At 45.5% G+C, this 12,692-nt stretch overlaps 3 non-coding genes across 3 annotated transcripts; all 3 read left to right on the top strand.

Annotated features, from left to right (window-relative positions):
• The first annotated feature begins 811 nt into the window (after positions 1 to 811).
• Positions 812 to 882, top strand: trnag-gcc (transfer RNA glycine (anticodon GCC)). The gene has a single exon. It is a non-coding gene; the product is annotated as a tRNA-Gly (tRNA).
• Positions 883 to 6,394: 5,512 nt separating this feature from the next.
• trnad-guc (transfer RNA aspartic acid (anticodon GUC)) lies at positions 6,395 to 6,466 on the top strand. The gene has a single exon. It is a non-coding gene; the product is annotated as a tRNA-Asp (tRNA).
• A 2,298-nt stretch (positions 6,467 to 8,764) lies between these two features.
• trnav-aac (transfer RNA valine (anticodon AAC)) lies at positions 8,765 to 8,837 on the top strand. The gene has a single exon. It is a non-coding gene; the product is annotated as a tRNA-Val (tRNA).
• The last annotated feature ends 3,855 nt before the right edge of the window (positions 8,838 to 12,692 follow it).

Here is a 12,692-nt window from a genome sequence, read left to right as displayed (position 1 = left end):
AAGTGTAATGACATTTCGCGATTGTCATTAGGCCAGTATTTATGCGTCCACTGTTGTCTGCTTATCTCTGCCTTGGCAAAATTGCAGTGTTTTCATCTAACCACATCACTTTTTGAGCATAGTTTCCACCAGTTTTCAAGTCCATTCGTTAATTTTTCATGCCTGACATGCTGTGATGATAACAAGCGGTGTAATAGCCTACAGTTTTCTTGACATTTTAGTTTTAATTATTGTGATAGGCTCATGTTTTACCGGTACGGCATACCCCCACTATTATTTTCGCGGGACACCTATTGGACCATATGAGTTTACTTTCACGCCATGGCTGTAACACAACAGAATGCAGTCAATTGGGTGTGAATACTTTCTGAAGGCTCTGTACCTCAGTGTATAATTACAACCCATCACATTCAAAAACGAAAATTAGGTTATTTTATTTAAACCAAAGTGACTGGGGATAATCGCAAGTGTATCTATCTGTTGTTTTGTTTGGAATGAGCATTTTATGGAGATATTTTTTTCCCCGAAATTGCATGATTGGAAAACTGCATTAATCTCTGCAGCGCAATATGCACGTCATGGATGTGGTGGCAACAGTTTTGTGGAGAAGTTATTTTGGCCTCCCAGGTTAAGGCTATTTATCCGAGCTAGAGCGCTATCTGGTGGTCATACTATTGATATATTTATTGATTTCTAATCTGTCTCCAGCTGGCCAATTGAGAAGCAAATGATGAGTGCCATATTGCATGTATTCTTACCAAAAAGAACTGTATAGCTCTATTTATAGATCTTGATTTGAATGCAGAGATAAGCATTGGTGGTTCAGTGGTAGAATTCTCGCCTGCCACGCGGGAGGCCCGGGTTCGATTCCCGGCCAATGCATTAGTATGTTTTACTTCGGTCACCCATGTTATTTTGGTTCATAGAAGGGTTGGTTGTTAAACATGTATACGCAGGGCCCAGCTGTAAAAGAGACCTTGGTCTCAGTCTGTGTTACTTGTTGCAATAAAGGTATAATAAATAATAATATTTTGTCTCCAATGTTTATTGAAAACATAAATAAATGTGCATAATGAGTACTTGTTGTCTCTCAAATATATTATTACAGTTGTTGGTTAGCTAGCTAGTGAATTTTTTGCCATATTAACATTGACGTGACATCAGTTAAAACACCTCAAAACAAGACATGGTATCAAGAACAAGATAAAACTAGCTGAAACACAACAGAATGTAGACAAAGTCAATGTGGTGTGAATACTTTCTGAAGGCACTGTACCGCCGTTTATAATTACAACCCGTCACATTCAAGCTGTACCTATCAGGGCACAAGGCGAGACCCAGATGCAGACACAGGAGGCAGATGGTTGGAGTCTTGCAATGTTTAATATTCCAAAGGGGTAGGCAAGAGAATGGTTGTGGACAGGCAAAAAAGGTCAAAACCATATCAGAGTCCAGAAGGTACAGAGTGGCAGACAGGCTCATGGTCAAAGCAGGCGGGTACAGAGTCCAGAAACAGGCAAGGGTCAAAACCGGGCGGACTAGAAATAAGGAGAATAGCAAAAGGAGCATGGGAAAAACACGCTGGTTGACTTGACTAAACATACAAACGAACTGGCACAGAGAGACAGGAAACACACATAAATACACTGTGGAAAATAAGCGACACCTGGAGGGGGTGGAAACAAGCCCAGGAACAGGTGAAACAGATCAGGACGTGACAGTACCCCCCCCCCCCCCCCCCCCTCCACATGGCTCTTACACCTGGGCGCATGCCTGGCTGACCGGGGTGTCTGCGGTGAAAAACAAAAGACGCTTGCTCGGATTGACCGATAGTTCGGGGATGGAATCCGGATGACAGACTGGCCGATGACCCAATAAGGGTGCAGAATGCCTTCCAGAACTGAGACGAGAACCCCGATTGGAGACCATGTCTACCAGGAGTCCATGGATCCGAAAGACATGCTGCACCATAAGCTGGGCCGTCTCCTTGGCAGAAAGTAGTTTGGGGAGAGGGATGAAATGAGCGGCCTTGGAGAACCGATCGACTACCGTCAGAATGACAGTGTTGCCATCAGATGGAGGGAGCCCAGTGACAAAGTCCATAGATATGAGACCAGGGACGATGAGGGACCGGTTGTGACTGAAGGATGCCAGAAAGAGCTTGCCGTGGAGTCTTGTTCTGAGCACACACTGTGCATGCGGCGACGAAGGCAGAGACGTCAGGGACCATTGTGGGCCACCAGAAACATTGTTGGAGGAAGGCTAGTGTACGACGGGACCCTGGATGACAGGTCAGCCTGGAGGAATGAGCCCATTCCAGGACCCGGGACCAGACTGGATTAGGGAAAAACAGCCGGTTAGCCGGGCCCCCTTCAGGTCCAGGCTGGGAGCATTGTGCCTCGCGGACCAGGTTTTCAATACCCCAATCCACAGTGGCAGCAAGGCATGAGGTAGGGAGAATGGTTTCTGAGACTGAGCGTTTGGCAGAGGAACTGTATAGACGGGAGAGGGCATCAGGCTTCACATTCTTTGACCCTGGGCGATAGGAGATGGAAGTTAAATCTGGTAAACAGGTGGGCCACCGGGCCTGCCTGGAGTTGAGGCGCTTGGCTGTACAGAGATATTCCAGGTTTTTATGGTTGGTCCAGACCAGGAATGGTTGTTCTGTTCTTTTCAGCCAGTGCCTCCACTCTTCCAACGCCATCGTCACCGCCAGGAGTTCTCGGTTGCCAACATCGTAGTTCCTCTCAGCAGGATTAAGACGATGGGACAGGAAGGCACAGGGATAAAGCTTTTGGTCCTGGGCAAATCGCTGGGACAGGATGGCCCCCACTCCAACATCCAAAGAATCCACTTCTACCACAAATTGATGCAAGGTGTCCGGATGGATGAGGACGGATGCTGTTGTGAACCAATGCTTCAGGTCCACAAAGGATTTGTCGACAGCTGGAGACCATTTGAACGGTTCCTTGCGGGAGGTGAGTGCAGAGAGGGGGGCCGCCAGGGTGCTGTAGTCTCGAATGAAACAGCGGTAGAAGTTTGCAAACCCAAGAAACCATTGCAACTGCACCCTGGACATTGTTTGAGGCCAATCCACCACTGCTTTCACCTTTCCAGGATCCATCTGAACATTGCCCTCAGCAATGACATATCCCAGAAAGGTGATTGTAGAGCGGTGGAACTCACTTCTCGGCTTTCATGAACAGTTGATTCTCTAGGAGGCGCTGAAGAACCTGTCTGATATGAAGAACATGTTCTTGTGCAGATCGGGGGAAAAAACAGGATGTCGTCAAGGTACACGAACCGGTTTAGAATGTCCCAAAGTACATCATAGACCAAAGCCTGGAAAACAGCAGGGCTTAGTCAATCCAAATGGCATGACCTGGTACTCATAATGTCCACAGGCTGTGTTGAAGGCTATCTTCCACTCATCCCCCTCGCGTATCTGAACCAGGTGGTAGGCATTTCGAAGGTCCAACTTGGAAAATATGGTGGCCCCCGGAGAGGTTCAAACAGAGAGGAGGGGTAGGGAGTAACAATTTGTGACTGTAATGTCATTAAGTCCCCGGTAGTCAATACACGGACACAGGGTTTTGTCCTTCTCCACAAAGAAAAACCCTGCGCCGGCAGGAGATGCAGACGGACGGACGGCCCCAGTGGCCAGAGATTCATCTATGTACTCCTCCATAGCTTTGGTCTCTAGTCCAGACAGAGAATACAATCGACCCCGAGGTGTAGTGCCTGGTTGAAGATCAATGGCACAATCATAAGGACGGTGCGGGGGAAGGGAAGTAGCACGTGCCTTACTGAATACTTCCAGGAGGTCATGGTATTCGGTGGGGATAGCAGAGACATCCACAGTCTTGCTAACATCCAGAGGAAGACGACTTGAGGAAGGCTGTGCTGCTTGAAGGCAGTGGGAATGGCAAAATGGGCTCCAACCCAGGATGGAGCTTGAGGCCCAATCAATCATCGGATTGTGCTTTTGAAGCCATGAAAAAATCCCAAAACAACCGGAACATGGGGAGATGCAATGAGGAGGAACTGTATGGTCTCACTGTGGTTACCAGAAACCCGTAATTGATTTGGCACAGTACAATGGGTGACTTCCCCTATAGGGCGGCCGTCCGGTGCCCTAGCATCCATGGGCACAGAGAGGCTGAGTGGGAATACCAAGCTCCGAAGCAATAGTGGAATCCATAAGACATTCATCAGCCCCAGAGTCAATGAGCACTCGGAGAGACTTAGATTGGTCTACTCACAGCACAAGCACAAAAAGGGGTGTGCGGGTGGTGGGAATTAGAGAACTCCCAGTCTGACTCACCATAGTACTGGTACCCACTAGAGACAAGGGTTTCCAATAGGGCAGGTAGCTATAAAATGTCCTGCCCCTCCACAGTACAGACATCAGTTATTATTCATCCTTCGTGAGCATTCCCCAACTGATAACCAAGCTCTTCCCAATTGCATAGGCTCAGGAGTATCCAACTCACCCGTCGTAGATTCCCGAGAGGGCTTGGGTGGCTTCGAATCCTCTCGGAAGAGCTGCCTTCGGAAACTTCCGGATTCCCTTGGAGGTGAACGCGCCATAGCGGGTGCACGAGTGTGCCCAAGACCAGACCTCCTCTCCCTTAGGTGTCCATCAATTTTAATGGTAAGGGTGATAAGGAGTCGAGATCCAACGGCAATTCCCGAGCAGCTAGCTCATTCTTCACTTCCTCAGATAATCCGTGCAAGAAAGTATCGAAAAGAGACTCCGGATTCCAGGCACTCTCGGTGGCCAACGTGCGAAAATCAACAGCATAGTCTGCCACACTACGGGAGTTGACGTAAGTCAAGCAGTTTACTGGCCGCCTTTCTCCCAGAAACCGGAGACTCAAATACCTTTCTCACTTCTGCCATGAATTCCTCCAGATGACCACAAATGGCAGATTGTTGCTCCCAATCTTTGAGCTTTCTGAAGGAAACGAAGATGGCTGTAGCTCAAAAATAAGTGAGCACTGAGAAAGAAAACCCCGGCAGGTACCAGGATTCCCTGAATATCGCTCTGGAAGTGTTAAGCGGGGTTCTCGGGGAGCCGGGATAGGCTGTACAAACTCTCCACAGATAGGGGGAAAAATTACTGGGTGATTGGGTTTTTTCCCCAGAGGTGGCAGGTAGCCTCTGAGCTAACTCCCTGATTTGCTCATAATAGCCTTTTACCCATGGTCGTGGCGTTCCATCAAGGACCTGAGCCCTTCCAAAAGGCCCTGTACCAAGTCATGTCTCCTAATGGTGGCTCCCTGCAGGTAGACAGCGTGGCAGAGTTGGTCCAAGTCTGCTGGGTCTGTCATGGCCAGTTCGTACTATCCGGACACAAGGCGCAGATGCAGACACAGGAGACAGATGGTTGGAGTCTCAATGTTTAATAATCCAAAGGGGTAGGCAAGAGAATGGTCGTGTACAGGAAAAAAGGTCAAAATCAGGTCAGAGTCGAGGAGGTACATACTGGCAGACAGGCTCGTGGTCAAGGCAGGCAGAACAGTCAGGCAGTCCAGAAACAGGCAAGGGTCAAAACCGGGAGGACTACGGGAAAAACACGCTGGTTAACTTATTATTATTCTACCTTTATTTCAACAAGGAACACAGACTGAGACCAGGGTTTCTTTTACAGCTGGGCCCTGCGTATACATGTTTACACATACAGTTTAGGTACAGTGATTAAGAAACTAAGCAAGACAAACAAAACGATCATAGATAACACAAAAAAATACAGCAGCAGAATACATTTACACATAGGTAATTCCCTAACAGCACAAAAACTTGCATTACCCGAAACAGTTACAAGCAATACAAAAATAAAAATCCTCCAATACATATTTAAAATGGGCAAGGGGGACAAGTCTCAAGTTTAAGTTTAGTCTGCAGGCTATTCCATAAGCAAGGAGCGTAACAGGAAAAGGCAGCCATACCCAACTCTGTGGAAATCGCATGGGCCTCAATTGTAATTTATGCTTGAGACCTGGTTTTAGGAAATATACTTCTAATATTAATGAGTGATGATAAATAAGAAGGTAGTTTATTCAGAAGTGCTTTATCTAAACATACAAGATGAACTGGCACAAAGAGACAGGAAACACAGGGATAAATACACTGGGGAAAATAAGCGACACCTGGAGGGGGTGGAGACAATCACAGGAACAGGTGAAACAGATCAGGGCCGTCTGGGACTCCCATAGGGCGGCGCACAATTGGCCCAGCGTCGTCCGGGTTTGGCGGGTATAGGTCGTCATTGTAAATAATAATTTGTTCTTAACTGACTTGCCTATTTAAATTAAGGTAATGAAAAAATAAAAATGCAAAATGATAATTAGTTGATTAGTTTAATAAAAACCATTGTGCTCAATAGCTGTGGTCCTCGTTAGTATAGTGGTCAGTATCCCCGCCTGTCACGCGGGAGACCGGGGTTCAATTCCCCGACGGGGAGAATATCCTTTTTTGTTTGAACCTTTTTCAATGTTGATTTGTAATCGATATACCATAAAGCAAGTTCTCATTTCCATATAGATTTAGGTTGTTTTAAGAAATGCTGAATACCGTTCTCTCTCTCTCTATATATATACACGATTTTATTTGTTTACCTTCTTAACCCTTGTGTAGTCTTAACATTCGGTATACTCCCCTTGTCCTAAGGGTCAAAAATGACCCGCCTTCACTAAACCCTTAAAATAAAGCATCGTAATTGAATTTTTAACCCCATATCTAATTTGCATGAAGAAGTAACCTGTCATTCATCACAAACTGTGAATATCTGGGTTTTCCCTCTTCACAATGCAGAAAGACTGCATTTAGTCAGTGGACACCACTCGTTTTTATTACAACACACCTGTCATAATTGTTTTCTTTACTAAAGTAGAGGTTTATTATTATTGCTAAAGATACTGCATAGGTGTAAACATACATTTTTTAGAAAGGGATCGCACTTGTATAGCCTAAGAAAGTAGCAGAAATGTGCAGTAAGTAGTTTGAATGTATTTTATTGAAGGGAAACAATAAGTCTTGAACATTTTTAGCAACATAGTGATATATTATTTTATACTGTACAATGAGGAATTCAACTACAAAATACTAGTCTTCTCCCATTTTTTAACCATTGCCCCCACCCACAGAGTGTATAAACAACAAGAATAAAATAAGATAATAGATACAAAACAAAAATGTGAAGAACATAAATCAATCAACTCGAATTACCACATGTAGAACAGTATGCAAGTGTGTGTGCATGGACTTTGCAGATGTATTTTTCACATGTGCAGCACATATTATTTGTTTTACAGTCCTTCTTTGGGGTGCAGAATTGGCATCTCCTCCTCTTGCCTGCCCCAGCTGCAGCCTCAGGTGGATCAGGACAAGATTCAGCCATCTGAACAGCTTTCACAAGCGCTGCAGAGGCTGCTGTGCGGGGGAGGCGCTCCCTTCTTTGAATGTGTGGGATGCATTTCCCAGCTGCTCCAGGAACACCCTCCTCTTGTTCCGCTTATCAGGCATCCAGGTAGGGTTGATCTTGTTTCATATCATGAAGGCATTGCATGAGGACACATCAATGATGTTATGGAAGATGACCAGGGGCCAGCGGGCAGTCATCCTCCTGCAGCTGTAAGTTCCAATCACCTTGTCCAGGTTGTCCACACCTCCTTTGTTGTGGTTGTAGTTCAGGATGACGGCTGGCTTCCTGTCCTCACGATCACTGATCCCAGCCGTTTTGTTCTGTGTGCTCAGGAACACATTCTTGTTCCTTTTTGGGAGGTAAGAAACTAGAGTGGTGGTGGGGGTGAAGGCAAACTTTGATGAGAAGGCTTCTCTCCCCCTTGTTGAGAGGAGTGCAGGGGGAGCTCAGGTTGGTTCTTTCTAACTGTGCCAACCATGGTGATCTTCCTCTTCAGGAGCTGCTGGCTGAGCTCAATCAGTAACACACAATCTCAACTTCTCATTGTGTGTGTGTGTGTGCATGTGTGTGTGGGTATTTGCGGTGTGTAAAGGATTTTATGATTTTATAACTGCTCAGTCAAAAATGACCCTAAGACAATCTTTGTACCCTGGTGGTGTACAGCTTTCAAGGAAATATGAACGAAGGTGATGTTTCACTTTTTCTAATGTTGAGGTCACTCTAGGAAAAGTAAAAAAATATAACTTAGGGGGTTTTCTCTGCTGTTAAACATAGTGGCGGGTCCTTTTTGACCCTTAAGACAACACAAGGGTTAAAAAATGGAGTCACCATTAAGACAAGGGTCTTTTTCGCAAGGGAGCCCTGCACATACAATTCATACACAAAATCAAATACAAACAAAAATAAAGCACAACAATCAAGAAAAACAGAAACATTCCTCACCAAATAGTTCCCTAATCAATATTTTAAAATTGCCCTAGCGGCATCAGAGCGTCCACTTGCAGTGTATTTTGCAGTTGGTTCCAGCAATGAGGTTCATTAAAACTAAAACTAATAATGTTTTTTGTATACTTTATTAACGACAAAGTTAAGTAAGTTGTAAGCTTGTGTAGTATATAATGCATGTATACTGTTCTCCTTACAGCCAATCATGATGTTTAATGATCATATTCTACATTATCTCTTGCCCATGACAACCAATTACTGATGCGCATAACGAACAAAAATGTTCATCCAAGAAAAATGGTGAGGTGTTAGGTATAAGAAGCTACTGTAGTCTATGAGGCTATACTTAATACTCAGTAGGTGTATTTAAAGTAATTCTAACTGCTATGCTCAGTTTCCGTAGTGTAGTGGTTATCACGTTCGCCTAACACGCGAAAGGTCCCCGGTTCGAGACCGGGCGGAAACATTTTTTTCAAAAAGTAGCTTGGGCTTTGACCAATATTTGACAATAAACAATCAAATTAATACGTTACAGTCTTCATGGGTTGCACATTTTATAACATTCTTTTGCATTGTCAATTGGCGCTGATGAAGATTTAGTCGAAAGTGCATTATAGTGGCTTGGAAATTTCAAAAAGAAATTGGTTGGAAAACGCTTTGTCATCATTGAGATTTAGTCAGATAGACTTAATTAAGATGCAGTATAACGTTAGCCAGCTAGCTAAGATTGAGGGAGAGCACCAGATTTTACCTAGCTAACGTTAGTTTTGGTAGGTATTTTTACGAACTTTGCTAGCTAATAATGGTTAATGCTACCATGTACAGAAGGCACGTACATGCTCCAGAGTCTTAACTTTTGGAATGGGGTCATAAAAGCTTATAGCCAAAACAGTTCAAATGCTAAAGCCAAATTTATAAGAAGAAAATGAATTCAACATGCCACATTGGCTTCAGAAACCACTCCGTTCGTACCGATAGCTTCTGTTTACCACAGAGAGCGTTTGTTTCTATGCGTTCTCTTCTATCTTTCCTAGCTGGCAAAGTACCAGGATGTTCTCTCTGGTTTTGAATATGAATACCCTGTGCAGATGATGCTTTCTTACGTCATACTTCCATGTTCATGTCCATGGTCTTTTGAATGGCTTTCAAGATTATATCAGCAAATTCATGAAAACGCGGTCAAGTAAGATATACAGTACCAGTTAAAAGTTTGGACGCCACGTAAAATTTTGCACTACATGTGCAACACAGCATTCCTAACCTAGCCCACACAATGTCTACTGTGGGGATCGAGCAGTCAACAAGTCGAGCAGTCATTTCAAAGAGTAAGAAAATTTCAGCGTGACAACTCAAAGGTGAAATCCATTAAAGCCAAGATAATGGAATACATTGCCCTTGACAATCAACTGTTCTCTGTCGTGGGTGATGTTGGCTTTCGCCGACTGGTCGAGCACCGGTACGCACTACGAAGTGCGCTATTTTTCAGATGTTGCCCTACCCGGAGTTACACAGTAATAGCGTCACTGCTATTAACTTCACGACATACATACTACATACTGGAACGCCATTTGGGTCTTTGCGTGTCAAAAAGATACAGTAGCACTGTCAAAGCTGTACAAAAAAGTCTGCAAACAAGCAAACCCCGGCCACGAACGATGTGTTTACAATACCGCGTTGGTAATAAAGCATAATTTGTTTGACCACAACTTCTGGGGTAGCTAGCTTTAGCTTGGTATCTAGCTAGCACCAATACAACCAGCCAGAAAACAATGACCAGTAGAAACTGCGGTCATTTTCATTATTCTTAGCAATGATTTAGGAATCCTTGTGAGTAAGTATTAGCAAGGTTGCCACTTGTGTTCGCCTATTGAAATTGAACTTCAGTTCACGAAAATAAATAGCTAGCCAGCTACTATAAATCGAAGATGGCGTAGCAGTCAGGCATCTTTGTCTTCGTCTTGTCGTGTCCCGTGTATTTCTCTTTTTATATATTTTTTCTTTGCATATATTTTTGTATATTTTTCTTAACCTCAACTTCAACATACTCTCCTGCAACCCGCCTCACCCAAAGTGGTATGGATCTGCTATTTTCTTTACTTTAGAACCGGAACCCCCAACAGAAGCTAGCCAGCTAACTAGCTACTAGCTAGTAGTCGGCTAGCCACTGCCAGCAGTCATCAGTTAACCTTTAGCCCGGACAACTCCTGCCAGTCTGCACAGCGTGATTCAACCCAGAGCATATCGGACTTCTTCTTCTCCATATCTCCGGATTCCTACCGCAAGCTCTGAACCTTTTCACGTGGATCATCGCAGTTAGCTAGCTGCTATCCGAGTGGCTACTCTTGGCTAACGTCTCTGTCCTGTAGTAAGCACCAATTAGCCTGGAGCTAGCCTATGCTAGGCCCATCAACCGGCTAGCTGAAGAGGTCCATCAGCCACTCCTTGGGCTACAATACCTATTTTGCCAATTGGCCTGGACACATTTTACTGCCGATACGGCGCCCCGCTGATTCATCACGACTGGGCTACGGACGTAATCCGCCTGAGGGGGGTTTTCAACAGGCTTCTCCGTCGCAACGTCCCCCGAATGCCCATCTGCTAGCCTGCTAGCCGCAGCCCGCTAGCTGTCTAGAGCATATCGGACTGTTAGCTGAAGAGGTCCATCAGCCAATTTCTTGGGCTACTATACCTATTTTGCCAATTGGCCTGGACCCTTTTACTACACGGAGCCCTGCTGATCCTTCACGACTAGTCTGCTGACGTAACCGCATGAGGGGGCTACAACAGACTTCTTCCGTCGCGACAGCCCTCTAAGGCCCTTCTGCTCTCCCCGGCCCGCTAGCTGTCTGAATCGCCGTGTCTCCAACCCGCCTAGCTACTCACTGGACACGATGATCATTCGGCTACGCATGCCTATCCCTAATGTCAATATGCCTTGTCCATTACTGTTTTGGTTAGTGATTGTCTTATTTCACTGTAGAGCCTCCAGCCCTGCTCAATATGCCTAAGCTAACCCTTTTGTTCCAACTCCCACACATGCGGTGACCTCACCTGGTTTAAATGATGTCTCTAGAAATAATGCCTTGAATCTATTCTACCGCGCCCAGAAACCTGCTCCTTTTACTCTCTGTTCCCGAACGTACTAGATGACCAGTTCTTATAGCCTTTAGCCGTACCCTTATCCTACTCCTCCTCTGTTCCTCTAGTGATGTAGAGGTTAATCCAGGCCCTGCAGTGCCTAGCTCCACTCCCACATATCAAATTAAATCAAAATGATTTATATAGCCCTTCGTACATCAGCTGATATCTCAAAGTGCTGTACAGAAACCCAGCCTAAAACCCCAAACAGCAAGCAATGCAGGTGTAGAAGCACGGTGGCTAGGAAAAACTCCCAAGAAAGGCCAAAACCTAGGAAGAAACCTAGAGAGGAACCAGGCTATGAGGGGTGGCCAGTCCTCTTCTGGCTGTGCCGGGTGGAGATTATAACAGAACATGGCCAAGATATTCAAATGTTCATAAATGACCAGCATGGTCAAATAATAATAATCACAGTAGTTATCGAGGGTGCAGCAAGTCAGCACCTCAGGAGTAAATGTCAGTTGGCTTTTCATAGCCGATCATTAAGAGTATCTCTACCACTCCTGCGGTCTCTAGAGAGTTGAAAACAGCAGGTCTGGGACAGGTAGCACGTCCGGTGAACAGGTCAGGGTTCCATAGCCGCAGGCAGAACAGTTGAAACTGGAGCAGCAGTAAGGCCAGGTGGACTGGGGTCAGCAAGGAGTCATCATGCCAGGTAGTCCTGAGGCATGGTCCTAGGGCTCAGGTCCTCCAAGAGAGAGAAAGAAAGAGAGAAGGAGAGAATTAGAGAGAGCATACTTAAATTCACACAGGACACCGGATAAGACAGGAGAAGTACTCCGGATATAACAAACTGACCCTAGCCCCCCGACACATAAACTACTGCAGCATAAATACTGGAGGCTGAGACAGGAGGGGTCAGGAGACACTGTGGCCCCATCCGATGATACCCCCGGACAGGGCCAAACAGGAAGGATATAACCCCACCCACTTTGCCAAAGCACAGCCCCCACACCACTAGAGGGATATCTTCAACCACCAACTTACCATCCTGAGACAAGGCCGAGTATAGCCCACAAAGATCACCGCCATGGCACAAACCAAGAGGGGGCACATATGGTGCCCTCATCACTGTCAAACGCTCCCTAAAACACCTCAGCGAGCAGACCTTTCTAATCGACCTGGCCCGGGAATCCTGGAAGGATATTGACCTCCTTCCGTCAATAGAGGATAACTGGTTATT

Source organism: Salvelinus fontinalis, chromosome 14 (assembly GCF_029448725.1).
Source record: "Salvelinus fontinalis isolate EN_2023a chromosome 14, ASM2944872v1, whole genome shotgun sequence".
Lineage (NCBI taxonomy): Eukaryota > Metazoa > Chordata > Actinopteri > Salmoniformes > Salmonidae > Salvelinus > Salvelinus fontinalis.
Note: the sequence above shows the minus strand (reverse complement) of the source record. Positions and strands in the feature narration are given on the sequence as shown.